This window comes from Montipora foliosa, chromosome 1, assembly GCF_036669935.1.
Source record: "Montipora foliosa isolate CH-2021 chromosome 1, ASM3666993v2, whole genome shotgun sequence".
Taxonomy (NCBI): Eukaryota; Metazoa; Cnidaria; class Anthozoa; order Scleractinia; family Acroporidae; genus Montipora; species Montipora foliosa.
The window spans coordinates 3,433,137-3,443,709 of NC_090869.1; positions in this window are offsets into that span (position 1 = coordinate 3,433,137).

Below are 10,573 nucleotides of genomic sequence, written 5' to 3' on the forward strand. Positions count from 1 at the left end.
GCAAAAATTACGTATACAATTTAGCGGTTGTGTTTTTTCCTTCGGGAGGGTTTCAATGGGAGTAGCTTTCACGGCTGACGGTTAAATAATTTGACTTTTCATGGCTAACGGTTATCTTTTTTCCGGCACGGTTAACTTATGTGGGAAACAAATAAATGTCTCAGTAGACATATTGAATAGTTTAAGTCATTGGTTATCACAATGCGACTCACTATTTTGTGTTGTTCACGCGTCATACCTTGCCCAGGCCTTGACTTGTCTTCCAGACCTTTTCATTACGCGCTTAGAGATAAAAAAAAAGGTCTTCTGCTTCCTCAACTCCAACACTTTCATCTGAGTCACTTTTGTATTCCTCCACCTGGTTATTAGTAGCACCAGAAGGAGTCGGCGCGAGAAGAAAAAGAGGAATGTCACTGTCTGATACGAATGTTATAGACTCCTCTCAGTATGACCCCTGCCACCTCCGCTTGGGTCTCCGTCGTCTCGGGAAAGACAGATAACGCTGTGTTGACCTGGTCAGTTGCAAAGCACACTTTTGCAGTGGACACTGCTCGTTTTGCTTACACTGGTGATAAAGCTCCTGTCTTATCGTTTGTCTTACTTCTTACGGTCCTTTGCCTCACTGGGCGGTATAGCTGTCTAGCCAATCCAGCATTGCATCTTCGTCATTTTTTGGGAGTGTTTCAAAAGGTAGTGGAGTCATAAAGTTTAAATCAGCGAGCAACATACCCGCTTGTGGTACACGGTGATATGACGATAAATGGGTACAGTATTTTGCGGCCCATTTACTGACTCGTTTGATAGACTCTTGGGCGCATTGTGGAGCACTGAAAGTCTCGTGCTTAAAATGGGACTAGATTCTCTACTTATATTGTTGCAATGTGTGTAAAAATTTCAAATATATTTTCAATAACTTACCGTTCAACTCGATTTCACAATCAGACCCAATCAGGAAAGGTAATTCTATATATGATCCAGCTACTGCACCTTCGTGGAAATCGCGTAGTTTTAAACCTTCTGGCCGACTTTTGCAAAGCGATACAATTTTACGTCAAAGGAACCTATACCGAACTTTTTTGCCTTATCTTTCAGCCCCAGAAAGTCGATAATTTTCTTGATAAACTGACTCATGGTAGGTCGATCATACCGCTCTGTGGGCTTTTCTTCTCCTTTTATAATACTCACATTTCACGTGCATGTGAGCGGCATAAAACTGCTAGAAACATGCAACGAGCAAAGCTAATCGATTCCAGACAGTTCCGGTCAGCCTTGTTCCCAATTTCTCTCTTCTTTCCTTCCCTTGGAGCGAGAGAGTCTGGGAAAGAAAAGAGTAACAAGAGAGTCCCTGGGAACGAAGAGCACGGGAGTTAAATATTTCAAAATACTACCTAAAGTATCCCACTTTTTATAATTTAAAAAAATTACCCTTAATGCTCTAATTTTTATCACGGCTAACGGTTCTTTTTTTTTTTTTTTGGTCATTTTCATGCTTAACGGGGGTTAACCCCAATGAGACCCTCCTTTTAGTTTGATAGCTGCAATAAGTGATACACAAAATATATCATAAAATTGTATTCGCAATGTTTCTGCAGGGTATCGCAGCACAGAATTCCGTGTTCATAAGTTAATTAAGGTACAAAAATAAGAATAACAAGAATAATAATATTGTTGATGATGATAGCAATTGTTACATAATCAAAGCTTGCGTCATAGTCTTGCGCATGCGTAGTTGGTTTCCAAAAAAATAGCACATGTTTGACTGATTTGTTGTTTTGCTTATATCTTGGACATGAATAAAGAATATCAGGGTTTTCGATAGCTTTTCAAAGTACCGGATTTGATAATGAAAGTGCAGGACAGGACTCTTCGTGTCACCGTTGCAATATAACACCGATTGCACGCGCCCCGGGAGCGAATCCTCAAGGAGGCCTGGGTCCCCTTATAAATTACTATAAGTGACACTCAGAAATGCTGTTTACATTCTTGAGATTAGAGAAAAAGAGAAACTAAACCTATCGGGTGAATGAAATGGCAACAGATCGGTTATTACGTTCAGTTAGTAAGAAAAATAAAGTAATGTGACTTGTTAGTTTGAAAAATTTATTGCGCGTGATTGTCTTTTGTCTCTTCAGCCCATGGGTTCCTGAGTAACCAAGTCCCTCCCTCAATTGAAGGATTATTCTTAATTGTCACTTTCTTCCAAGTGAAGTATTATCGTTCATTTTGGACACTGAAAGCTTGATTGGGATCATGGGAAATGAACATATTTTTTTTAAAAGTCGAACCCCAACGTCTGGACTCGCAGGACTCGAACTTGGGAACGTGTGATTATTACCCCCTTCACTTAACAACTAGACTACCACATCACTAACTGCGATAATGTCATTTTTTATTAATGTCAATAACTTTTTCTTCCAAAAGTGCCGCTGTAAACGTGTATTAACTCCCGCTAAGAAGCAAGCTTACACAGTGAAAAATGTCGGTTACCAAACTTCAAGAGAAAGCTAACCATTTTAAAATCAAGCTTCAGACTTAAACATTATTCAGCAATGATTTTATATATATAATGATTAGCTTTGGTAAATAATCGGCACATTTTCTAGTCAGTTGTTTTTTAATGATTAAGTGGATAAAAACAGTTCCTTCAAAGTGGGTGCTGCGGGTTCAAATCCTGTCCAGGGGTTGCTTTTACATTTTTTCTTTTAATTTGCTACCACACGTCCTGGGACAGAGTGATCTAAATGGAGGATAATACCGTCATTTAAGGCAAACTGACAATGAAGGATAATCCTTCATTTGAGGAAGATATCGTGTTGTCCTGAGACAACCAAGTCCAAAAAGAAAAAAAAAGAAGCCAACTAATTTCTAGAGTAAAAGTACCGGACGTGACATGGTAGACAACCGGACGAAACGTCCAGCCTCCGGCCTCAAACGAAAACCCTGGAATATTAATATTAGAACAAAATACATACTTTTACAGTAAAGAAGTTTTAAAGAGTCTTTGTTAACAAACCTTAACTTCAGGTCGACGACAGCGTTTTAACTTGAAGGTTGGCCTAGATATTAAGTTCAGGTTTTTTTTAGTGTACATTTTGGATTCGTTACGCCCTGCAAAATAACATATAGTCGATAAAATCCTTACATATTTGGTGGGTAGCCAGGCATGTTAAAAATAAATGTACATATACAACAACATATCAAGACGTTTTGAGTTATTATGAATACTCTAGAGACTTTTGTTACGCTTTGAAAAATTCCTTCGAGGTGTGTTTAGTCCTATTACACATCGTGTACATATATCATGAAGAACGCCGTCAGGCATTTGCATTTTTATCTTTGCTGAAGAAGGCAATGGTAGTAGCCGAAACGTCCAGATCAATACATTTTTTAGCCAGTGTCAACTTTTTAATTCCTCTCTACTAAAAAAAATGCTTTGTTAATGGTTCTGGCCTGAAGCTGTCATGGCAATTCTCATTTGATCTCTTCGAAGCATTGCAATAGTAGTGATATTTACCTGCATGGCCGCGAAGCGGCGAGGTAAATATCCACTCATCTTATGGCTTTTACTTCGTGTAGAAGACGCACATGACCTAACAAAAGCTTTAGGGGTCTTTAGGGATTTAGAATTCTGATTAGGTATTGCTGGTTTTCACTCACGTGATCAACAGCCATGGTTTTCAACGAAAACAAAAGGAAGTGTTTGCATAATAATAGAGTTTAATTCCCGGAGGATTTGGTCGAGGCACCAACATGGCCGCCTTTTCTTTGTTTAGGGGCACCAACATGGCGGTCGTGACGTCATGTGAAAACCGAGAATTGTTTCACGATTTTTGTTCTATTGTTTTACGTCATGTGTGTCTTCTACACGAAGTAAAAGCCCATCTTATCATGCCATTTTAAATGCGCATCTCCGCTTCTCCTGGGTCTAAGTAAAGGTCTTTCCACGAAATTGGAATTACCTAATGCATTGGCTCTTAGAACTCTTCTCAATTACTGAAAATCAACTCCTTACGACAAGCAAATCAAAGCCGGGCATCTGCGCACTGAATAAGCTCCTCTCCTCCACGCGCGTGCAAGTCAGGAATCTTACGTCAGGAATCTTACGAAAAGTAATTATTAGTGGTCTATGAAATTTGTGCATGCGCAGACCAAATGCAGGATAAAAATCTGAGCCGGTAGTGGTACCTCTGGAAGCGTTATCACAGCGTCGTGCCATGACGATGCACCCCGAGCTAATTTCAACCCGCCGATCGCTTATAACGAAGATACCTTTTAGACAGGGAGGGGACAAATGTCGGTCCCTAAACCATATGTGAGAGATCCCTGTCTTACTGGCGTATCTCCCTCCCTTCTGACCAGTTGAGAGGTCGCTTAATTATAAGTCATATATATTTGACATTATCAGTCATTTGTCTTCCGTATGGAACGTAGAGATGCGTACTTGCACGAAATACACGACTGTATTTAAGTATTGTGTTTGCCGTACTATGAAAGTTCTTTTTAAATTCTTAAACAAATTTTTTTATCAACATATTTATTTATCATAGGTTATAAAATGTGGTTGTCCTTCCGAGAACACGTTTTAGGACAATGCGTTAGCTTCAATCAAACCCATTTTATAAGAGTGAATCCACGAGAGCACGAGGCATGGCTGCTACATGCCATCTCACCAATTTTCATGAAATTTTGCCAGTTTAAACCGGGTCTACGTATACCCCAAAACTAAAAAGACAAACTGGTTTGTGTTTTCGATCTTTCGGGGGAAGATATGCCACCACCTGGATTTATTAGACTTTTACCAAGGAAATTGCTTTAAATTAGGCAAAATATATGAAGCTCTCAGTACAACTGTAGTTAACCTATTGCTTTGAGGGTGTACACACTTTTAGTGAATGCAAGGAACCAGTGTGAGTCAGCTTGATTAACGGCTTGTCAATCAACCAAGGCAACTAACTGAGTGTATTATGAGACATTTTGAAAAATTCAAATACTTGAAGGTTTTAAAGTCAAATATCTCCTGTTGCCAGAAAGCTTCAACAATTATTTTAATATCCCTTTTTAATCCATTATTTGGTCCCGATTTATTCCCAAAAGGGTGGGAATAAATTGGAGCACCTTGTCGCCTACTTGCGGAATCTAATAGAGATGAAGCTATGATTTCCAAGCCGTGGAATGTAAGACTTTTTTTTCCATTTTTACAAATACGCACTCTAGTTACAATACAATACAATACAATACTTACACTATTACACTAACTTCCAGTTATAATAGGGTGCTAATATATACGAAGCACTTTGTGTTTTTATTACTTGAAAGGCAGTGATTGCGGAGCATATGTACCAAAAGTCAAAAAAACAGGCAGAAAATTCAGTGGATCAAGAGACACTGATGACTAAAAAACAAGGCTTACCAAAATAATGAGTTCAAAGATTTCCACTTTTTGGGAACAGCGCTTTGTGCATTGGCCTCTATACTGTAAATTGATTTCAAGTATTGTAGGAAGCCTTCTACTTTTGGTGCGGTTTCTTTTCTTTTGCTCATCCAGATATAATTCCTGGCTAGAAGGCAGGAAAAATTGATTTGCTGATGGTTCTTGGAAGAATATGGCTTTAAACCGAGAGCGACGAGTGGGTCTATTGTGTAATGTTCAGGAGTAATGTGGAGCAAAGTTAGCCTTACGGTTAAATCATGCCAAAAAGAGGCCACTTTAGGACAAGCCCAAAAGAGATGAAGTAGCTTTTCCTGTTCCCTATTACAAAAGGAACAGTTTGGGTTGTCCCTTACTCCAATTCTGGTTAGGAAGTCATTTGTTGCTATTCGTCTATGCAAAAATTTGTACTGGAATTCAAGAATGTTCGTACTTTTAGTGTATTTAGAGGCTAGTTGGTAGGCATCCCGCCAGTTAATTGAATCAGCGTCATTCTGGTGGCAGTCTTTTAGCCATTTCTGTTGATTATGTGTTGGGTGCGTGCACTTTATGGAAATTAGTTTAGTGTGAACCAGCTTGTTCGCACTTTGGCATTTTGCTAATTTGGCCGCAAAGCTTTCATAGTCACAGTTGTTGATATAGTTGTTTTTACATATATTCCAAAGGGATTTCAGAGTAGACAGAAGGCCATAATATTTTAGAGGGCAAATATTAAGGCTGTATTTGCGCTGCATTTCAGCGAATGTTAAAAAATTGTTAGAGACATCTTTCAAATGTTTCACTTTCTTGACGCCCTTGTCAAACCATTCTCGATAGAAGATAGGGCAGTTATTGATTCTTACGAGTAAGTTGTGCCATAAACTTTGTTCAAGAAATTGTTTCTCAGACATTATGTGTTCATCAAATTAAACTTCTGCCCAGATTAACAGAGTCTCCTTTATAAAGCAGTTTTTAATCTTGAGGTTCTCTATGGTGTCTTTCTTATTTAGGTTACTAGTGAGTGCTATTGAACCTCCATGTCTCTCTAGCTCAAGATCAAAGAAGTATTTCCATTTCCCCTGATTTCCTTCATCTAAATATTTTTTTAATCCATGTAGCTTTTAGGGACTTACTAAAAACCTGTATATCTATCATTTTGAGACCCCCATTTGGGTAATCATTAATAATTATATCTCGCTTAATTTGCACATACACAAGTTGGGAAGCTACTAGGCTCTTTAGGACTGTAATTTTTCCAATTAGGGTAAGTCTGCGATATTTCCAGCAGCTTAAAACGTTTCTAACCTTATCCAGTTTTTCGTTATAATTCAAGGTTACCGTTGCTTCTGGATCACTTGAGAACCAGACGCCTAAAGCTTTAACTTTATATTTAGGCCATTCAAAATTTCTTCCAGGAGTTAATATTCCATCATTCCCACTGTTTACTCCAATCCAAAAGGCTTCCGTTTTTTTATCACTAAGTTTTAAACCAGACACTTCATAAAAATCATCCAGCGTTTTGAGAGACGCCCTTAAAGATTCCTTTGTACCGTCAAGTATGAGTGTTGTATCGTCTGCATACTGGCTTAATTTGATTTCTCTACTGTTCACGAAGAAACCTTTAATACTTTTATTTTCCCGAATTGCCTTGGCTAGCACTTCAACTGACAAAACAAACAGATAAGGTGAGAGAGGACAACCCTGTCTTACACCTCTTTGAATTTCAAAGAAATCGCTCGCCCAACCGTTATTCAAAACACAGCTTTCTTGGCGGCAATAAAAAAGATTAAGCCACTTTAACATGCTACAACCAAAACCAAAATGTTGAAAAGTTTTTCTAATGAAAGACCATTCTATCGTGTCAAAAGCTTTTTCAAAATCCAAAAACAAGAGTAATCCTGGAATATTTTTCTCTTTCGCATAGCAAATGATACTATCAATAAGGCGAATGTTTTCTCCAATAAATCTACCTTTTATAAAACCCGTCTGGTCATAATTAACGAGATTGGGAAGAGAAGGTTTCAAGCGATTAGCAATTGACTTTGCCGCTATTTTGTAGTCGCAGTTAAGAAGGGTTAGAGGTCTCCAGTTTTAGATAAAGAATGGTTCTGCGTCTTTCTTAGGAATGAGTTTGATAATTCCTCTTCTCTGAGTTACCGAGAGTTGTCCAGCTTCATAAGTAGTGTGGCCCAGTGGTTAGGGCGCTGGCCTTGAGATCCGGAGAACCCGGGTTCAAGACCCGCTCTGGCCACTCGTTGAATTTGATCCTGGTAGTCCTTGGTTCAACTTCCCAGCTGCACTTGTAAATAGCCAACTGGTTTCCCTCCGGCCAGTTGGGATTCTTAACAGTTGTAGTTGTTGTGTTCTGTTGTTTCGTTGATTTATTGGCCCTGAAAAGCCCCTATGGGGAGCGGTCAATTCAGTATGTATTGTATTGTATAAGCGTATAATTAAGAGCTCTAATAAGGATGGCAGATATATCTTTCCAAAATACTTTATAAAATTCAGCTGGCAAACCATCAGTCCCAGGGGTCTTTTCCGTTCCCATATCTTTGAGTGCTTCTAGGCATTCTTTTTCGGTAAGCGCTCCTTGGCACACAGTAAGATCTTGTTCTTGGATAATGCTTTCATCTTCACGCTCAGGAAAAAAGGTTGTATCATTTTGCTCGTACGTCATGCTTTTGGATGAATAGAGGTTTTTGTAGAATGATACGCATTCAGTTAAGATTTCTTTATGCGAGGTGACAAACTCATGGTCATTTATTTTAATTTGACTAATTGTCCCTTGCTTAAAGTGTCGCTTTTCCAGATTTAGAAAGTATTTGGTGTTTTTCTCACCTTCATTATGCCACTTAGACTTAGATCTCAAAATTGCACCTTTAGTGCGAGATTCAACAATCTTCTCAAGCTCAAGTCTACTATAGTTCAATCGCTCCTCCAGGGGTGAGGAGAGCGTGTCTTCAGTAGTTTTGTTGTCAAGTTCTTCTTGTAATCTGGCAATTGTTTGTTCCAAATATACTTCACGTTGTTTGGCTTGTTTCGTTTTATTCTTAGAGTAGCGGAGCAATTTTTCGCGCACTTTTAGCTTTATCATTTCCCAAAGGAGAGAGGGGTTGACCAATTCATCGTTTTTATACTCGTCATAAGTTTCCTGAATCGTTGTTTTAATTTGGTTTATATACTCAAATTCAGTTAATCTAAATCGAGTACAAGATTGTAATCTCCTCCTATGATAATGTCATCGCCTTTAAAGTCTATAAGGTGATCAAAAAAATCAAGAAAGAAAGCTGGATTGTCTTCATTAGGAGCGTATATATTAGCCAAGGTCAAACAGTTTTCATTGGTTTTAATGTCGCAAATAATAAAGCGTCCCTGGGGGTCAATGAAAACCTTTTCAGTTGAAAATCAAAGTTGTTATTAAAAAGTATGCATACCCCTGTTTTATTGCTCTTGTAGTTGCTAAAAATAGTTTGGTAGCCCCATTCTGCTGACCATACTTGATTAGTGTTTTCAGTGCAGTGAACCTCTTGGAACATATACACTGAAAAAAAAAATGTAAGACTTAGAGAAAGCCGTGATCATCCCAGTTATGAAAAATTCAGGATGTTTTGCGGCTTCTTTCGCAACTGCTTCGTAACTCGAGGATAACTTTCATGGAGACAGAGATAAAGCTGTTTCACAGTGTAAATCGGGTGTCAGGGCCTAACTACAACCACTTCCTTGAATAAAGCGATAGAATTGAGTTAAGCGGACCTTACCCTCGATTTCATGAAACCGAAATTTTCATTCGCTTTCGAGTTTTCGCGCCAAGTTGATGACATCAGATTACCGTTCCATGTACGCGACGCCAGCACAAGTCAGACACGCTAACCCACTAGCTGTCAAGCCAAACCACCTCAAGCTCTTTTGAGCTATCCACTACAGCTTCGACCTTTTGATGTCATGCATTTCAATCAGTATCTACCGATAAATTACGTGAAATGGCTTCCTCCAATAATTCATTAGCTTTGATGTCTTAAGTCTAAAGATATCTTGCAAATATTGTAGGCACAAGTGCTTACTGGCTTGGTACTCCAACATTCCTTGTTTTTACATTTTTATCCCTTGGCATGTACTACCTCTCTATTCATAGTAAGGTATAGGAGTATAATCATAGTCCATCAGCTATTCACCCAAAGCCGTTATTGTTCTATTTTATGACTACAGAGGTCCTTCTATAAAGTGAAACCGGCCATCATCGTGTGTATCAATTGACCATGTTCGACTTCTCACGGCTGGACTGGATCTAGTATGAAATGGAGCCTAAGGCTGGCAAATCTTTTAAATGCAAATTAATTTGCCCACATTAGCCTCAATTTCATGCTAGATCCAGTCCAGCTGTGAGAATACGAAACTGGCCTATTTGTCCAGTCATTGTACCAGCATAACTCTCTGCGAGGGTGTGTGGAAAACAAAAGTCGAAAACCTGGTAAACGAAGACCCCCAAGAAAAAAATAATTTATCAAACAGTAAATGGAAAAGCACACAATTTGCGTTGTTTTCTTGTTGTTTAGAATGGCTGGTGAGTCATTTCTGGTAAATTTCCCAAGGGTCCTCGTTTTCCACACATCCAAGGCAGTACGTGAAAACGAAGGCAAAACTTGAAGACCCTTAGAAAAACAAAATAATATATTGCTGGTTTTAAATCACGTGATCAACAGCCATGTTTTTCAACGAAAACAAACGAAAATGTTCACCCTGACACTTGTCTCCCCAGTTAAATGACGTGACCATTTCAACCATGGGAAACCATCAGTGTAATCCATAATGATAATGCTGCTGTTTGGTGCTGTAATTGCACTCTGCAATCCTGACTGACTAACAAATAGTGTTATGTATTTATCAATGTCAACATAGCCAACAACTACCTCTCCAAATTCATTAAAAGTCAGTCCAATCTTTTCTAGCAATTCTTGTCGTGTGTCATTAAGTTTGCCAAAAATGTCGTCCTTACTCAGAATGGGATTTATTCCAATTACTTTTTCAATTGTTTTCCCCACTTGTTTCTCAAAATATCTTGTGTTTCTTTTTGGCTAATGCCAAATGAACCAACAATACCACACGAAAACTCTTTGAATGCGGAATGTTCCCTTTTAAAAATCAAAGGCATTAGGGAGTTTTTAACAA